A 19,027-nucleotide genomic window follows, 5' to 3' on the forward strand; every position below is an offset into this window, starting at 1 on the left:
AATCAAGGCGGAGGGGGGAAAAAAAGTCTTTTTGTCTCTACGTATAAACTTTTGGGAGATTCAAACTCCCTCCTGCAGAGTAGAAGTGAGTGATTGCTGTGCCCCGGGTCATGTTCCTGATGGGTTGACAGAAGAGGAGAAGTGCATTCAGGGAGAGTCATCATTTATCCTTATGTAATTACTCTGAAATCAAGGTGCTGAAATATCTGGTACTCAGGCGGGCCGAAGAGAGAAGCCCCCGAAGGACTGTCTGAAGCATACACTGCCGAGGAAATGATGCGACCGAGAGAGGAGGCAAAGTGGAGAAAGAGACGAGAAATGAAGAGACGAGAGGGGGGAGAGAAAAAGTCAATACAAGGTCAAGTAGTTTTAAAAGAGAGGGTCTAATGAGCAGTCAGATACAATGATTAATCAGCAGACAGGGATGAAGAATGGAGGGGAGACCTATAAAAAATCAGTGGAAGTCAAACATTTATTCTTAACCGTCAGATTTACTACGCCAGGATGATCTGTGATGTTTAATTTAGCATAGATTGTCGATCACAGAACAATGAACTAAACTGAACTTAAATATATTGAAGTGTAATTATCCAAACTGCAGAGCCCTGTTAAGAGCAGGAACATGTGCTGCTCAGCCTGTCTTTGTTTGTGATTGTGTACAATGACGTACTTACTGGTTCAGCTTAAACTAAAAATGTTATTGAAATTCCTTTCGGAATTAGTTCCCCTTTCATCTTCTAAACCGCCGCATTGAAAACTCTCTTCGTTCTTTCTCTTTTCCTGCAGTAATTCTCCCAAACAAGTGTCTCCTCACCCTCCCGCTCTGCCAAATGAGAAGTTTAGTTAACACATCCAGCACTAATCTCAGCGCCATTATGAGCATTGCTGGGATGAAAGAACAGTAAAGGAGCGGATGAAAGGCAGGGAGGGCTCTTGCGTCTGTTGTCCGCTGATGAGGGAGTTTTTGAGGAGTTTTTGAGTCGATCATTAGAAGGAAAATAAATCCCAAATTCTCTTCTCCTCTCGCACTTGAAGACGGCGGCGTCTCTCAGCACACACATTTTCCAAAGTCAATGTGCATCACTTTAACACACACCCGCGCTGACTCTTCTGAGCTCTATACATGCACTCAAGTGTGTGGAACTATGGCAGGAAATGAATATTTAAGCACTGAGCCGCAGGTGTAGGAGCTGCAGCCATTTCTCCAGTCGTCTTGAGCACATCATTTATTTACCAGTTTCAAGCTTCAAAGTGGGTTTAAACATCATCATTTTCTCTGCCTGTTCTCTTTAATCAGGCACATCATCGCCTTCAACCCCTTCCTCAACTTTAGCCTCCGCCTGCTTTGCTCTCAAGTGCTGTGTCTCTGAAATGGTACTTGCGTTCTTCCACAGTGAGGGGCTACAGATCAGCGTGTGCTGCTTCTCTTGAATCCTCCAATACGAGTGCAGTGCATACTTACAAACGCGTCCGGGTGGGAGAAGTTGTCAGAGGAGGTACAGACTTTAAACCTGAGCTAAAGTCCTGATGGAGTTCCTGCACATGGACAGGATATATGACACTTTTAGAACAGCTCTGGTTCCAGGAGTACATTTCCCATTCATTTTCTCCATCGACATTTCAGTTAATGCTTATATGCTTAGTTTTAAGCCTGGAACCAGGTCGACGAGCTGCTAGATGAATCTTGACCATAAGAAATTTATTGGGAAATGTAAAAAAAAAAAGGTAAAGGTACAAGGCTGTACATAATCATTTTAAGAGTCAACCCATTGCTTATTGAATTTAACCTTGCTCTAGTGTCTTTTTCTCATCTCTAAAACACCAAAGCATGTTAGAAAGCGAAATCGTGCCCGCTCTGTAAACGTGATGTTACAATGAACCATCCGATCGTAGCTAACATGATTTTTGCAGCTCCACCAAATACAGACATCACCGTGACACCTAAGGATTGTGGGTAGTGTGATACTTCTCCTCGACATTGCGAATAAAACACATTTTTCTTAAAACACACCATACAAACCTGTGGCCTCTAGAGGAGCATAAAACATTGTTTTCATAATCTGGTAGCTTGTTGGAAATCTACCTTGGATGGTTTAAATATTATAGCTGATAATCAAAGTCTCTATTCAGAAAATGAATGGGTTTTTCTATACCTCCCAAACCAGGCTGCTGAGCTCTATAGCCAGGTCTCCCAGCTATCAGGCTTTGTTGTTGTCTTGAGTGACAGGAGAGTTGGTTGAGAGTAGAGGTGATGTTGCTGACGCAGTAGTTCGAGACAGCTTTCTTCCTCATACTTTTTCTTTTTTTAAACCAAAAAAAAAAGTATTTTGTCACTTTTCTCTCTGCACTTTCAGCAGCGAAAACAACAGCTTTGCTCGGAAGGTGGAACGAGGGGAGGCAGCCTGGGGGAGTGGGGGAGCTGAGAGGAGGCGTGAAACGGGTAACGTCAAATTTGTTTCTAATGCGTGACGGAGGCAGATGGAGGTCACTGCCGTGTTCACGAGGATTACGCCTGAGACAAACACATACCTGCTTCACCCATAATCAATTCAGATCGCCACCACACATAGTGAGCTCTGCGACACGAGCAGCAGAAGGCAGAGGACGAATATGCAGATACTCGATGAAGTTCCTGCACATGCACACAAGATACATTATAACAGAAAGGGTGGCACTATTCATCGACTAACTCTGGATTTAAGAGTCCAAATGTGTTTGTGTTCTTTGTTTTCTTTGTCTGAGATTTTAAGTCCATTTGTGTTCAAATAGCTTGTGTCCCTGGTAACGGAGGCAGTTACTTACTTGATTTGATCTCAGTGATTGATGGTGAGAATGGCCACTAGGAGGAAGAAAGTACCACAGCACTAAAAGGGCCTAAACAGAAATTACCTTGGTGAATCCTGATCCCCCGTTAGAGATAAATGTAATTACTTATCCACATCAGTCAGCTTTCTGCAGCTTCGTATGTGCGCCTGTATCACAACATTAATATTCTGTGTTCAAAGGGTGCTATTACCTGAGAGCACCGGGACATATGAAGAGCTCCAAATTTAGATAGCCATCTTTAAACAAAGCTGACACTCTGCATTATGAAACACAATTGCATTCATTTGAGAGTTTTGAGCAATTTAAGATTTAAATGCCAATTAATTCAGGGTTTTAATATACAAAGCCTTGCATTAAGTGGTCAATAAGAGGTGGAGGGTGTAGATCCTCCATTACTGCGCCTCTTGTTTTATTCTCATTCCGTCTTCATTACCTCCCGACGTGCACGCCGTGTATTTAATAAGACAAGTTATTCAACCCTGATGTTTGTTCCATCGGTGCAAATGAAACCTTGGCTTCTAATTTTTGCTTTAAACAGTCACTCCATCCAGCAGCAGCAATTTAAAATGGCATGACTCCTGTTGCACTACATAAGAGAAAAACAAGACATACTCCCCCGCTCTCCTTTCACTACAGACCCCTGCACGTAAACAACTAAACAAATAATGACACACAAAACAGATTGATTTCCTTTTACAAATCATCACACACATCAACAGCTTCCTCTATGTGATGAGAGGAGTGATTTGATGAGCCTTATGAACCTTTGAGTAGCAGTATTGATGTCATTTATATTCATGCTGGCTTGTTTCAGATACATTCACTGGATCAGGAAATGTCATTGTATTTCATTAGCATTTATACACAAGTGAACTCTGAGCAGCACCTTGGCCACACATAAGACACAGAGTTTCTCTTACGAGGGGCTGCAGTGCCCCCAAGTGGATTTTAGATCCATCTCCTCCTCGGTGGAAGCGCTGGAGAACAATCAATCTACGTTTGTGTGTGTCTCATTTAAAATCCCCTGTGGTTCCAAGACTCTCTCAACTCTCCAGCCTGGTTTCAGCTAATGAGGCTGACCAGAACGTTAAACACTATCACATCAGAACAGGTAACTATGGATTCTGAATATGAGAATTAGGATATGATGGCACTTACAAATTGGTCCTGGGAACAACATATTCATTTCCTTGTCAATAACACAATACACAGACACACACACACACACACACACACACACACACACAATACACAGACTGATAGGTTGGTTGGTTTGCAGTATAAATATCCAAAGTTCTTACTGCAGATTGTACTGAAGTAAAAATGTACTATTTGAAATAAATACCCTGAATTATTAAGCGCCAGAAAGCAAAATATTCACATTATGGTCACAACTTTTTTGTCATTTTGTCCTATTATATAGGTCGATACACAGTGTATACAGGAAAGGTCACCTCCATATAATATGCAATATGATATTGATTGAAATTAATATACTTATATATATATTAAATATTATATATAATGTAAATATAATTGCTACATTTCCAAAAAGTTGCAAATTAATGACAACGTATACAATGGATTACCTAATTCTTTCCATTGACACTACTACTACTACTACTATTAATAATAATAATAATAACAATCTTGGCTGTTTTTGAGGTAAAAATTCTAAATACCATTAACTTGATATATGATTATTTAAATAAGTCAGTCATCCATGCAGAATCAGAAAGTCATTGTAAGCACTATACTTACTGTCAATATACATGACACTGAAGTATGAGCCGAATTATACTGTGATGTGGAAATAACCACAATATTTTAGTGTTCCCGGATAGTTTCACTGCATCACAACAGGATTAGAATACGTTTTCTGCTCTGTTAACTCTGCTCCTCAGTAATGAAAGTGTATTGTTATAGGGGGAAATGGCTCTGGGACTTTAAAACTGGAATGCTGCCATTAATGGGAAGATATTTATCTCCAATTATCGCTTTAATGGCAAAGGGTCATCTTGACATTAATTAATCACAACATATCACTCTGGCTTCATCAGCGGTGACACTTTAATTTCAGCAGTTATTATCACTACCACAGCGTCGACTACACTGTGTCAAGTAATGGCTCTGTAATGACCCTCACTAACTGCAGCTCACATGTCTGGCATTTATTAAAGGAGCTGAGGGAGCTGGAACCGCAGAATACATATTATCTGTTTCTATTGGGGGAGACATATGCTCCGGCTCCCATCACATGTTTGACATGCAGACACTGAAGCAGGAGGCTGCAGTTTCAGAGGTGTGCATCTGGATCTTTCATGTCTGGACTATTTAAAAACCTCGTCCAGTAAAAGGCTAAGTGAAGGACGTAGCCCAGAGATAATGGGGGTGAATGAAAGTGAGCTAAAATGAAATGAGAGGGTTTTGAGAGGAGGGAGAAAAGAGGTATGAGAGGGTCTGTAGGTGTGATTCTTTTGAATTGTCTTTCGCTCTGTGTGTCTGTACTCAGACACAACCTTTTATGTCAACAAGCCACTGACTCTCATGCGCACGTCAGGACTTGACTTTGAGTTTTTACCCAATGGGCCAAGCAGGAAAAGTACCATCATAACAATAATTTTGGCTCCATTGTTTCAACAGTGTGGTGGTGGTGATGACCCTGACTGATTGACACCTGTTCTTCTCCCTCTGTGACACCTCTGAATGTGTCAAAACAGACACCTGCACCTTTTGATTTCAGTTAGGACCTTATTGTCTTACATAGTACAGTAGTTCAACCACAAAACATTTAGTGTTGCTCAACACCATGTGCAAATATTAAAGACTTTTTTATAGATATTCATGACAGATTTGGATAGTCATTCGGTTGATACTGCCACTCTCAGTGCAGAGTTGGCAAAGTGCTGGAGATATGTCTCAAGTAGATATAGTGATGGCAGTGGTTGGCACAATGATTGCAATAGCTTGGACTTAAATGCAACTCAGGAAACAGCTGATGGGTTTAGGGCAGAGTCAGAGCTCAGGCTTACGTTTGGCAACAAGCAGGTGAGAGTAACCAGGATTTCGTGTCGACATAATTCATTTCCTAAAGCACTATTTAATACCATTATATGTTTTTCAAGACTTTATAGAGAATTAATAAAAAACAGTGTTCTCATGAGTGCAAAGTACTTTACTTTGCCTTAAAGGTCCAGTGTGTAAGAATTATGTGAAAGGGATCTATTGGCAGAAATTTAATATAAACCAGGGCTACGTTGTGGCACTGAACGGGCCCGAGCACACGCAACTCGGTACCCGGTTGCGGTTGGTGGAGAGAGCGATCGGCGTCCGGGCACATGGCTCTGCGTTGCATGCGTTTTGCGCATTGCGGGAAGGATAAACACTTCAATTCCTGCGTCTGTCACGAGACGTCAATCCTTGCCTGCTAATTGCGCATTACGGTCCACACTATCAATTGCAGATCACACGGTGAAAATGTTATGTAAATCGAATGATAGTTGTAAAACAAAGCTTACTTCCTGTTGCCAGTAGGTGGCACCATCACTATTATTACATACAGACTCATAGATCTGTTCAAGTAGGGGCTCTGATGTAGCGTGAGCAATTTTAAGTCAATTGGACAATGTACAGTGGTGTTACAACAACTTAATTTTCACACTGATCAGTAGGTGGCGCTATGACCCTGAATTAATATTAATATATGGAGCTGTTCAGGTCAAGATTGTGAGCATAGGTCAGAATTTGGGGGCCGGTTGGATAATGCAGAGTGGATTTACAAAGTACTTCCTTTTTCATGGCGAATCAGTAGGTGGCGCTATGACGCTGAGGAAATATTGACACATAGAGCTGTTCAGGCTTGGACTCTGATCATGTGACAGAATTTTGGTGGTGATAGGACAATGCACAGTGGAGTTATGACAACATCGTGTCCTTTGGCGAAGGATGAACCTTCGCTGCATCTCAATGTTTACACGGTTTGAGGAAATGTCACAATTCTATGACTTGTCTCAGCTCATTTGAGCTGTATATTGTAAAGCAGCTAGGAGCAGTGTATAAAACATGTCACTTCCTGTCACCAGCAGGGTGGGCTTTGACGATGAGTTAATATTGACACATGGATCTGATCAGGGCAGGAGGAGTTATAATAAAACTCTTTTGGCGAATCATCAAAATGTTATGCCATGCCATGGTCACACCGTGTGATGAAATCGTATATACCGAGGTAGTTTATATCTCCATCTTGTTCAGATGACACAGTTTGACGAAAACTAACAGTAATCTTGTGCCTACATTATCAATGTCTTGAGACCCTTTTGACACAGTTTGACATGGTTTCAGTCAGTGGATGAGGAGGAATACGTCCAAGTGTAAGACATGCCAAAAACAAGACATTTCCTGTTGCCACCAGGGGGCACTGTGATTTTAAGTCATGATTTCTATGTAGATGTCATCAGGCCGGGACTCTTGTCTTACATGTCTAGTTTGGAGTCGATTGGACCAAATATGTCCAAGATACACAACCTCGTGTTTTGATGGTGTGTAATCATACTTCGACGCCACACCACGGTCACACCGTGTGACGAAAACGCGAAATTCAAGGTAGTTTATGTCTCCATCTTGCTCATAATGAAGTTGATCTGATGGAAGCCCTATGACAAGTTAGTCAAAGAAAAAATGTTTAAAATGGCCACTAAATCCAAAATGGTCGACTTCCTGTTGCGTTTTTTCACAATGCTCCTTGAGACTTTTTTCTGCGTCTGGTCATGATACACGTGTGTATCGATTTTCGTGAAGATCGGTCAAAGCATACTCAGGGGTTGTGTATAGGTGGCGCTGTTGAGTATTGAAGCGTTCCATCCAATTGGTTCACTCATGGGCCGAAGCTTCATGGTGCTTCATTTGCTCCACTGTGCCGTCAAGTGGACAATAAACGTAAAACAGGCAGAGTGATTATAATGACACCATGGCTTTGGTGTGTGACGCTTTGAATTGAATAAATGAATAAATGATGTTTGTGATGCCAATACATACATTATGATCTTATTAATATAGTGTTTGTCTTTATGATACAATGGCGGATTCAAAAGGGAAAGTGGAAACAAATTGGGCAGAGGGTTGTGATGTGAATGTGCTTATGCTACTAGGGACATGTAACACGTAAAATAGGGACAAAATTGTATTAATTTTTATTTAAAAATAACAACTTTTCCACAGTGCTGGGTTTCAGTCAAACAAACGCGCAATAAAGTCCCAAATCCACAAAATGTGAAGGGGGGGTCCATTGCGTTTCGCTGCCCCTTATGTTTCGAATCGCACGCCAAACCCGCGAAACATTTCCTGAATCAGTCACGTGGTACGGCCGGCTCGCGAGGCTTTGAACGTCACCACATACGTCATCAACACAAGCCTCGATACGCCCTTCACAAAAATCTCCCTGGATTACTAGACACACGCTTCGAAGCCTCGACACGGAAGGACACATCACTAACTGTTGAGTCATTTTGACACGCCCATTTCAAATTACTCCAGCATACGTACATTTCTCAGACTTTTGAATTTTCTGCAAACTTTGATGCGAAACTGAGCATGTTTAGGCCCTGAAAAAGCCAATTCATTTGGCAGAGAAGAAGAAGAAGAATCCTTACAAATACAATAGGGCCTCCCACCGTATGTGCTTGGGCCCTAAATAATCCTTGTGATGTGTGTAATCACCTAAATTGTACAAATTATTATTGTAAATCATAGCTCCAACACTGTTTTTGTCACATTGGAAATTATGCAAAAACAGTTTTTATTGTATCAGTAATCTAATCTGTAATAGATTACTTTATACAATTCTACTAGTCTTTATACAAGTCTAGATTACATATATGTGTGTGTTTGTTCGTCTGAATATGTGTGTGTCTGCCTGTCTGTCTGTGTGTGTTAGTGTGCTAGTGTGTGTGTGTGTGTTGCAGCATGATAATGATGTCTCTCTCTCTCTGAACTAATCACTTGCCTCAGTTGTGAGTCATAGGGAGCAGATGTGTGTGTGTCTGTGTGTGAGCAGATGTGTGTGTCTCTGTGTTAGTGTGTGTCTCTGTGTGTGAGCAGATGTATGTGTCTGTGTGTGACCGGGCGGAGGACTAGCTCATTCACAGAGACGCGGCTGCGTGTTATTTTAGGAGCAGGAGGAGCTGACGGTTCGCAGACGTGTTCTCAAACATCCTCATTCCTTCGCTCCACCTCGCAGGGTGTGTGCGTGAAGCTGCGTGAAGAGGCTGCGTGAAGCTGCGTGAAGAGGCTGCGTGCGTCGGAGCTGAGACGTTTCCAGCCACTTCACCTCAATCCGCTCTGCGCAAACAGCCGCTGATCGCGATTCACCGAACCGGTCACAGCAGAAGATCGATGCTGGGAATACTTTTGTTTTATTATCATCATTAGGATCAAATCTGCTGGAAGCGACGAAACCGAGCTGTGTCCATCCAGGAGAGAGAGAGAGAGAGAGAGAGAGAGAGAGATTGATGAAGCCATCCATGTTCTTCATTTCTTTAAAAAACCTAAAATCTACCCAGACTCTGGCTTTCAGCAGCGAGATAAAAACACAAAGTGCTTCTTGTCCTGCCCTGTCCTCTACTCTGTTTTTTCTGCTGCTGTAGATGGACAGTTTGGCTTCTCCTTCTATCCAATTTAATAATTTCCACTTGCTAGGGTTGGATTTTCTATATCCAACTCCTAGGATGAAGGCACTCTTATTCCATGGCTCATCAAACTGTTTAAAAACATTCTGAAGTGTATTAAAAAGGTAACAGAGTCTTCTACAATCATAAAAAGCATGAAAAACTGTCTCTGCTTCTCCACAAAATGGACAATTGCATTTGACTGTTGGGTTGATGATAGAAATAAAACTGTTGTCACCAGTCCCTTTCTTCAACGGTGGTTTGTATAAAACCCTCCACACTGGTTTGACCTTGCTGTCCACATCCAGTCTTCTCCTCCACACCGTGTCAGTCCTCACATCCAGTTTGCTTCTGTTCAGGGTTAAAACACAACATTCATACATGGCTCTTCCTTTGGCTGTGTGCAGTTCTACCTGTTTCCAGTCAGTTTTATTTAAAAAAGGTCCTGTGAGCCCGTCCAGATTCGGAGTAAAACCCAACTCTGGGAAAGGGTCGCTGTCGTCGGGGGTTTCTATTCCAGTACTGTACTCCTGTAGCATCTCTTCCTCCTTGTCTGTGAGTCTCTTAATCCATAAGTTTAAAATGTTTCCTGCCTGTCGCATTGGACCTCTGTCCGATGAGGGAAGCCACAGCCGGGATGTCGGTCAGTCCAGGACCTGCTGCATCGACTATCTTCCTCAGGGTTACAGCTCCGGTGGTGCACAGCATGCTGGTGAGGCCTGGTGTTGAGTTGCTCTGGACATCCAGCCTGGCTCCATTGATTAGCGGCTCTTCCAATAGCCAGTGCAGTGAGTTTGCAGGTTCCAGCCTTTTCCATTTAAAAAGGTTCCATGTCTTAAAAAGTGACTGATAAAAAGGAGATAATCCGTACAGTTTTAAAAGCTTAAAATCCATTAAGAACAGTGCCATGTCTAAAACCAGACCAGTTGTCCCCCTCAGGATGCTGTTTGCCACTTGTCTCCAAACAACATCCTGTGGACCTGCAAGATACTTTTGGATAAATTGTAATCTAAAAGTGGCTACCCTGCTTTGAATGTGCACCAAACCTTGCCCCCCCCTCCTCCTTTGGTAAAAACAATACACACTGGGGCTGATAAAATGTGGCTCTTTTTAAAATCATTTAAAATCAAACCCTCAATGTTAGCTCTTATCTTATTTAGCATTGGTTCAATAGAAAGTGCGTATAACATCCCTGAGAGCGAGCAGCCCTGTCTCACCCCCCTGTGCACTTTAAAAGGTGCACTCAGGCCTCCATTAATCTTCAGTACACTCTCAATGTCCTGATACAAAACCTTGATCATAGCTATGAGACATGGGCTGAGGCCAAACCTCTCCAGAGTCTTCCAGAGGTAAAGGTGCTCAACCCGGTCAAAAGCCTTTTCCTGGTCTAGAGAAATGAGACCAGTTTTTATGCCTAATGAACTAGAGAAGTCCACAATATCCCGAATTAAGGACACATTGTCCAGGATAGACCTACCAGGCACACAGTAGGTCTGGTCTTGGTGAATCACTTCCTCCATCACCTCTCTCAGACGGTTTGCCAGCGCTTTGGAAAGGATCTTGTAATCTGTGCATAAGAGTGACACAGGACGCCAGTTTTTGATCTCCTGAAGATCTCCTTTTTTTGGCAGGAGAGTTATTACCGCCCTCCTGCAGCTTATCGGCAACACCAAGTCTCTGAAACTCTCGTTAAAAACAGTTAAAAGATCTTCCCCCATCTCGTTCCAGAACTCTTTAAAAAACTCTACCGGAATCCCGTCGATGCCCGGGGCCTTTCCCCCCTCCATGCTCTGCAGGGCCGTGTAGAGTTCTTGCATCGACAGGGGGCCATCCAACCCAGTGTTCACGTCTTGAGGGACTTTGGGCAGCTCTCCACAGAAGGATTCATACACGGCATTGTTCTCGGTGTATTCACTTTTGTATAGATCATTATAAAAACTCACGGCTCTCTTCCGGATCTCCTTGCTGTCACTGAGTTCCTCTCCTTCAGGAGATCGCAGAGTGTGGATGATTCTGCTTTGTCCGTTCTTCTTCTCCATTCCAAAGAAGAATTTCGATGGTGCATCCATGAGCGCTGCCGTCTGGAACCGTGACCTGACCAGGGCCCCCTGAGCCTTAGTGCCCAGTAGGTCTGTAAGAGCAGATTTTTTAGACTTTTTTTTTTTTTAGATCTTTAATATGATCTCGATTTCCAGTGGAATCTATTAAATTCAGGAACTCCACAATTTCCGTCTCTAGATCCTCCATAGATCTGGTTATGTCTCTTGTAACATTGAGAGTATATTGTTGACAGAGCTGCTTTATCTCCACCTTCCCGAAGTCCCACCACAGTTTTAAAGAAGTAAAATCATTTTTACTTCCTTAAAACCGCTCCAAAAAAACTTAAACACATCCTTAAAATGTGCATCACATAAAAGAGACGTGTTAAAATGCCAGTATGCACTTCTGGACTTTAATTTAGAGATAAAAACGTTGCACACAACCAGCGCGTGATCCGTAAAACCAACAGGGAGTATACTGCACTTTCTGAAGATGCTAAAATTATGTTTAAAACAATAAAACCGGTCCAATCTCACCATGGAAATTAGATTCCCTCGGCAATGAGTCCAGGTGTTTTGTCTTTTATTGTCATTCATCCTTCTCCACACATCACAAAGGTCATGGGCCTGCAGCAGCTGCCTCGGTGCACGCTGCGATGCACTGTAGGGCTCAAGGTGGTTCCTGTCTAAAACATAATTTTCTGCACAATTAAAATCTCCTCCTAAAAATAAAAAATCATAAATTTTAACTTTGCTTAAAACTGTGTCTAAAACCTTTAAAAAACAGACTCTGTTGGGTCCTAAGACCGGAGCATAAACATTCATAAAAACCAAATAAAACTGCTCAACCTTTGCCCTCACCACCAGTAGTCTCCCCTCCACCACCTCCTCCACTTCCAAAGACTCTGGTGTGAAACCCTTGGAGAAGATGATGCCCACCCCCCCACTGGTTGTGCTTAGGTGGCTCAGGACCACCTGCCCCTCCCACTCTCTTTTCCAGTCATTCTCATTTTTAGAGTCACTGTGTTTCTTGTAAAAACACCACTTCAGTTCTTTTAAGTTTCATTTGCTGGAACATCAGAGACCTCTTCACCGCATCTCTGGCTCCATTTATATTCAAAGAGCTAATGTTTAAAAGGATGTAAAACTTTATTCATCATCTTCATCGTTGTTTTTCTCTTGCCTAACTTTTTGAACAATCTTTTTGAGTCTATATATTTCCTGGTCAGTGAAGCCTCCTCTGCCTTTGTTGCTCATGTGCAGCCGGGCAGAGTTTGAGAGCTGCTCTTTATCAGAGAAATAATCTTCTATTTTCAATCCTTTCATATTCTTTGTTTTCTGGAGAAACACTTTTATCTTCCCCGCACTGTAGCTTCTTGTGCTCTTTTGGCTTCCTGTCCTGAAGTCGGAGGATTCACTGTCAGCAGAGTCGGTCTCCATGTTGGACTCAGACTCTGCTGCTCCTCTCCCTCCTTTCTTCACTGTTCCTTTCTTTGCCTTTGAGCTTCCACTGTTGCTCCTGGTCTTTCTTTTCAGATGAGGAACTTTAAGCACCTCCTCATCTCTCTCCATGTCAATATCACTTACTTGGCCCTGTTGGACCCCGCCTGTCTCCTCCTGTTCCTCCTCACCTACCTGATCTACCTGTTGGACTCCCCTGTCCCCTCCTGCTCTCACTCACCTGTCTCCTGTTGACCTTCAACCTGATCTACCTGTTGGACTCCCCCTGTCCCCTCCTGTCCTTTCTCACTCACCTGATCTACCTGTTGGACACCCCCTGTGACCTCCTGTCCCTCCTCACTCACCTGACTCTCCTGTTGGACTCCACTTGTCCCCTCCTGTCCCTCCTGACCTTCCTGCTGGACCCCCCCCTGTCCCCTCCTGTTGTTCCTGAGTGTCAGCTGTTTTATTTCTCTGTGGACATACTTTAGCTTGGTGTCCTTCCTTCCCGCCACTGACGCACTTCGTGTTATTTGAGGTCACAAAAATCACGTAGTCAAACTCTTCCACTCTGAGTTTAAACACCAGGTTCAGGTCCTCAGTCCTGTTGTTCAGAATCATGAATAGATGCCTTCTGTGGGACACTACGTGTTTTAACAGAGGGGACCTGCATCCTGAGGACACTTTCTTTAGTTGAGACACTATCTTTCCGTGTCTGGACAGTCCTCTTATCAAAGTCTCGTCTCTAATAAACGGGGGGACGTTAGACAGAGTCACTTTAACCGCCGGTGTGGCGAGAGGCAGAACCGATACGAACGTATCGCTCACTTCGATCCCTGTCGCCACCACCGTGTTCGCCTTCTCTACGCTGTCTAGAAAAATGACAACCGCGTTGTTCATCCTAGCAGCGGACTTCACGCTGCTGTGCCCCACCACCCTCCCCACGGCCAGGCTACACTCCTCCACCGAGCACGGGAAGGCCGGAGCGATCTTAATGCCGTGCTTCCGGGTTAACCTGGTGAGGTCCATGGCGTTTAGCACACCGGCCCGCGGCCGACTGCAAACACACACACACACACGCACCACCTAACACCTCCTCCGTGTACACCGCAACACCACAAACCCTATAACCGACAATACACTATATATATAAACAGAATTATTTACAAATAAACCAAAATCGCACAAACCGCTCATTAACCGCAACCCGCTCTCAGCACCACTCTCCACTACACTCCAGACAGAGAGAGACAGAGAGAGAGAGCTTCAGATGGATGTGAACAGAATCTGTAGATGAGGGACAAGAAGCTTCCAGCTTAGAAACCAGTAAAGAAACTCGTCCGACTGTAAACAATGAACGTTGAGACAAAGACAGAGTCTTGGCCCAGATCTCTGCTGTCGACACCCGGAGCCCCAACAGATTGGCTGCTGCTCCCAGAGGCTGATTCCCTGTCCGACGGGCTCAGAGATTCAGTTTGTTGTAGCTGATGTTAATAAAACAATCTTTGTCTTCTCAGTGTTAAAATGATAGTTTACATGTGATGGTTTTTTTCTTAGTGAATCTGACTTTTTACTTCATCTTTTTTTAGATGGGAGAGTTTGTGATGTCCCCGCTTTAAATCTTATTTAAACTGTGAGATTTGGTTGTTTTTTAAATATTATATGAGTGATAATTTGTTCGTGTTTCCATACTTGAATATGTAATAAAAGTCCATCTTTAATGTGAAGCTCTTTTATTTATTTATTGTGTGTGTGTGTGTGTGTGTGTGTGTGCGTGTGTGTGGGTGTGGTAGGTAACATCCCAGGAGATAAGACCCAGACACAGGTGGTTGAAGGCCTCTTCGAGCTCTTGGTGGTGGGAGACAAACCCAGTCAGATTTGTGGCTCTAATGTCATCTTAACAGTTTCACAAGCAGAAATAGTATGCATAAGCAGAGATAATATTTAGTGTGGTATAATGATAACATTTTCCATTACAGCCCTTAAAGGGTATTTGACAACAGGTTGTTGACACTTCCTCTTTGATAAAACTCGTAAAATAATGACACAAAACGTCAAATAAAATGAGGTGAAGCAGGAAATGATATTTTTCTTTTATGTTAAACATTTTTAATATCCTTACAAATAGCTTATTGAAGTCGATAACATTTATCTGTTAAATTTAAACGTGTCAGTCATAAGATGATTATTGATTAAAGTTCGATCTTGACCATTTCACTAGGAGCAGAATATGAAACTGTCTCTGCCTTTCTCACATATCTCGGTTTATAAACGCCAGCGACGCCAGCGACGCCAGCGACGACAGCGGAGAGACAGAGTCCAAACTTCACACGGTCCAGACACCGGTCGACAGTGAAGCAGATCAAGTTGGGGTTCACTGAAACGAGGTGAAGACGAGATCAGAAGAAAGTATTTTGTTTTGGATCTGACAAAGAAGTGGAAATTCATGACCCCGATGAAAATATTCTGACATTCAGAGTGCTGATATTTATGAAGGTGTGAATTATGCTCTTCATTATCTCACAATCACATGTGGTGTCGTTCTACCATAACCGTGGTTTCATAACGTCGTTGTTTCACAACCGTAGCAGTTGTTAAATCTCTCTCTCTCTCTCTCTCTCTCTCTCTCTCTCTCTACTTACCACTTGTTCTTTTTGGGCTCTGCTCCAAGAGACGAGTACAGTTCACTGTCAAACAGAGAAATCTGATTAAATCAGTTCATATGTTAAAGATAAGACTGTATATAAACTGTTCCTGTATTTCTCACCTGAGCAGGCAGTTGTCACCTGGACCTGAAGAGAAGGGAAAGTGTAAAGTTATAGAAAATGGTGTCTCATGTAGAAGAGACGTGACGGAGCACAAAGGTCTGCATGTAAACCCAGTGTCAGTGTAACGGTCTTTGATTAGTAATGATGAAGCTCAAGTCCTTTTCAAAAGCAAACGTCGAGGAGCAGGAAGTGCAGAACATGTGTGAACATGTCTGGACATGTTTCAGAGCACAGTGGGCGGCTGTGGCTCAGGAGGTAGAGCGGGTCGCCCACTAAATCCACGTGTCGCAGGACTGATGTAAAGACCCCATACTGAGTGATATTCAGAATAAATGTTTTTCTTTCACAAATGTTTTTCCATTAATGTTGCATAAGTGAATTTTGCCAACCTCTACACTGTCAAGAACTCCATATCCTTCAACTTAGCTAACTATCTATATGGTAATTTTGGTTATAGTTATTAATTTAAATGTTAATCAGAGTTCCAAATTTGTAGTTAGAACCTTTATGAGACTTAATCAATAAATTGGCTATCTTTTCCCTTCCTTTGAAGGGTGGTGCCCCGAGGTAACTTTAATCAATTAAAGTTATTATTTAATATTAATAATAAAATATGAATATTTAATATTTTATTTTGATAACCAAATTTATTGAATGCCGAAAGGCACACCATTTTATGGTATCACGTTTAATGCATTATGGCACAACAACAGTCACCATTGGTTCTGCTCTAACAAAGTTTTAATTGTCTTCTAAGAGAGAGACTTGCTCCTACAACCCGTCCTGGATCTGGGGAATGTGTTTCTGAATATTAAAGCTGTTCTTTACCCCTGAACACTCTTTTCTGTAGAGCAGGAAGTCAGAGCAGATCTTCATGGTGATGGACTGGTTGTTCAGAGCCTGCACCAGAGTTTCATTTCTTCTAGAGTTGAGGGCGATGACGGTTTTCTGAAAAACACACACATAGACCAATCAACAGAGTTACAGAACTGTTGAATCAGCTTTGTTTTTAGCTGTGTTCCAAACAAACTGAGTGAAGGAACACACACAGATTGTCACTGATGTGCAGGACTTACATGAACGTCCTCCCAGCTGATGTCACAGCTGGAGGCATGTGGCTGAGACAGCTCGTACATGAAGGAACCATCCGGCTGTTGTGTGACGTTACAGTTTGGATCTGAGGAAACCAGAGGCAGCTGAAACACCAACAGAGCAGCAACACCTGAAAACCAATCACAAGGTCAAACACACTTTAGTCCCCATATTGTAATCCGTCCATGAGTCCAAGTGAACATTTGTTTCACGTTTGATTCCCTGGAGGTGTTCCTCACAGCGACCTCCACCTTTGACCACCATTATCTAATCAGGTCATCCTTGAGTCAAACTAAATGTTTGTACCAAATTTGAAGAAATTCCCTTCAAGAACGTGACGGACAGACGAGCAAACGTACTATCGCCACAGCGGAGGCATACAAGTGAAAGTATGTTTCCATCAATAGCTCAAGCATCAAGCTCATAAATCCATGGATCAATAAAAACCACCTTTACTGATCAATACCTACACAAAACAAGCCTCAACCAGGAAACTGGAGGAGCAGAGCCACAGAGTTCACGTTCCTCCAGTGACGACGACGACTTACACTGACAACAATAAAAATCTTTTTACAGTAAAAGTGATTGTAAGAAGTGAAGATGTAGACACTTCAACATGACTCATGATTTTCCATCAAGTGGTCAAGTGAGGCTCAGTGAAGGAGGCGTGGCCATCACGACTCTCTCCCGTCACTTTCACTTCTCAAAGTCTGAACAGGATTAAGAACAGAAGATGTTGCACCTTGTTAAGATCTTTGAGACAAACTGTGATTTGTGAATATGAGACAATACAAATCAAATGTGATACATTCACCTAACAATGATCATGTTTTATTATCAAAGGAATCCACTGTTTCCTTTGTGCCATCAGATAAGGAGAATGATGAGATTATTTAGATTATTAATGTTCAGGTAATCAAAGTTCAGTGTTTTATTTGTCATATGTAAAAGCTGTTCCTCACGCTGGACGTCGTGCACTTCACATTCTGTAGCTTCTACCAGAGGCAGAGGTGAGACAGAGGTGTGAACAGCCCCTGTTGGGTGGAGTCCTCACGATGGAGCAGGCTCTTCTGTGGACTCTGTGGTGGTAGATGTCCTGCAGACAGGGAGGATCTTTGGGGACATGCCGAATTTCCTCAGCCTCCTCAGGAGGTTCAGCCGCTGTCGTGCTCTCTTGACCAGCTGGGTGGTGTTTGGTGTCCAGGTGAGGTCATCACTGATGTAGACGCACAGGAATTTGAAGCTGCTCACCCTCTCCACCTCGAGCCCACGGATGAGCAGTGGCCAATGAGTTCTCCTCTCCTTTCTCACGTCCACCATCATTTCCTTGGTCTTGTCCGTGTTGAGGGTGAGATTGTTCTCTTCACACCATGTCACCAGACCTGCCACCTCACGTCTAGAAGCTGTTTCCACGCCACCGGTGATAAGTCCAATGACTGTGGTGTCGTCAGCACATTTCAATGCAGTCATATGTAGGGCTGCAGCTATCGATTATTATTTTTTTATTGATTAATCTAACGATTTTTTTTATTACTTGATTTGTATAATTAGGAATTTATCAAAATAAAAAATTTAAACTGTCATTTATATGTATTTAAGAATCTTTTCTTAAATACAAACAAATCTGGCAAAAACTAAGTATACACTTCTAATCTGTAACAAAAAACCACTGAGCCTGGTGACGCCGGGTTTACACCGGACGCGGAAGCCATCCCATACTTTGGATTTCCCTTCTGTTGTCCTGGAGTTTCAATTTCCCCATCTGCCCCTCCACTACAAGCAGAAAGACAGAGAGAGAAAGAGAGGGGTGGGGTGGGGGGGGGCTATGAAGACCATCATCATTTACCCCCGAACCCCTACATTGAACGGGTTACATACAACAACAAGCGGTGAAAGCAGAATCGCGGGCTGACCGGCGCGGAGAAATGCTGCGCGCTGCGCGCTTGAGAACGGCGCTGCGCTGCGCCATTCTCAAGCGCGCAGCTTCTTTGACGTTGTCAAATCAGAGAAGAAATACCACACAGCAGAGGACACACAACGTACCGACACACACAAGAGAACACGTAGACTTAACGTCTCTCAAAAAGGTCAAGGAGGTTTGAAAAGATGGAGAAGAGTTTTTTGGGGTTCCAAAATGAAGATTGAATTCTGGTTTGGTAAAAAAGAGCTTTTGGCTGCAGAACTGGAGACAGAGAAAGAG

Source organism: Hippoglossus stenolepis, chromosome 15 (assembly GCF_022539355.2).
Source record: "Hippoglossus stenolepis isolate QCI-W04-F060 chromosome 15, HSTE1.2, whole genome shotgun sequence".
Taxonomy (NCBI): domain Eukaryota; kingdom Metazoa; phylum Chordata; class Actinopteri; order Pleuronectiformes; family Pleuronectidae; genus Hippoglossus; species Hippoglossus stenolepis.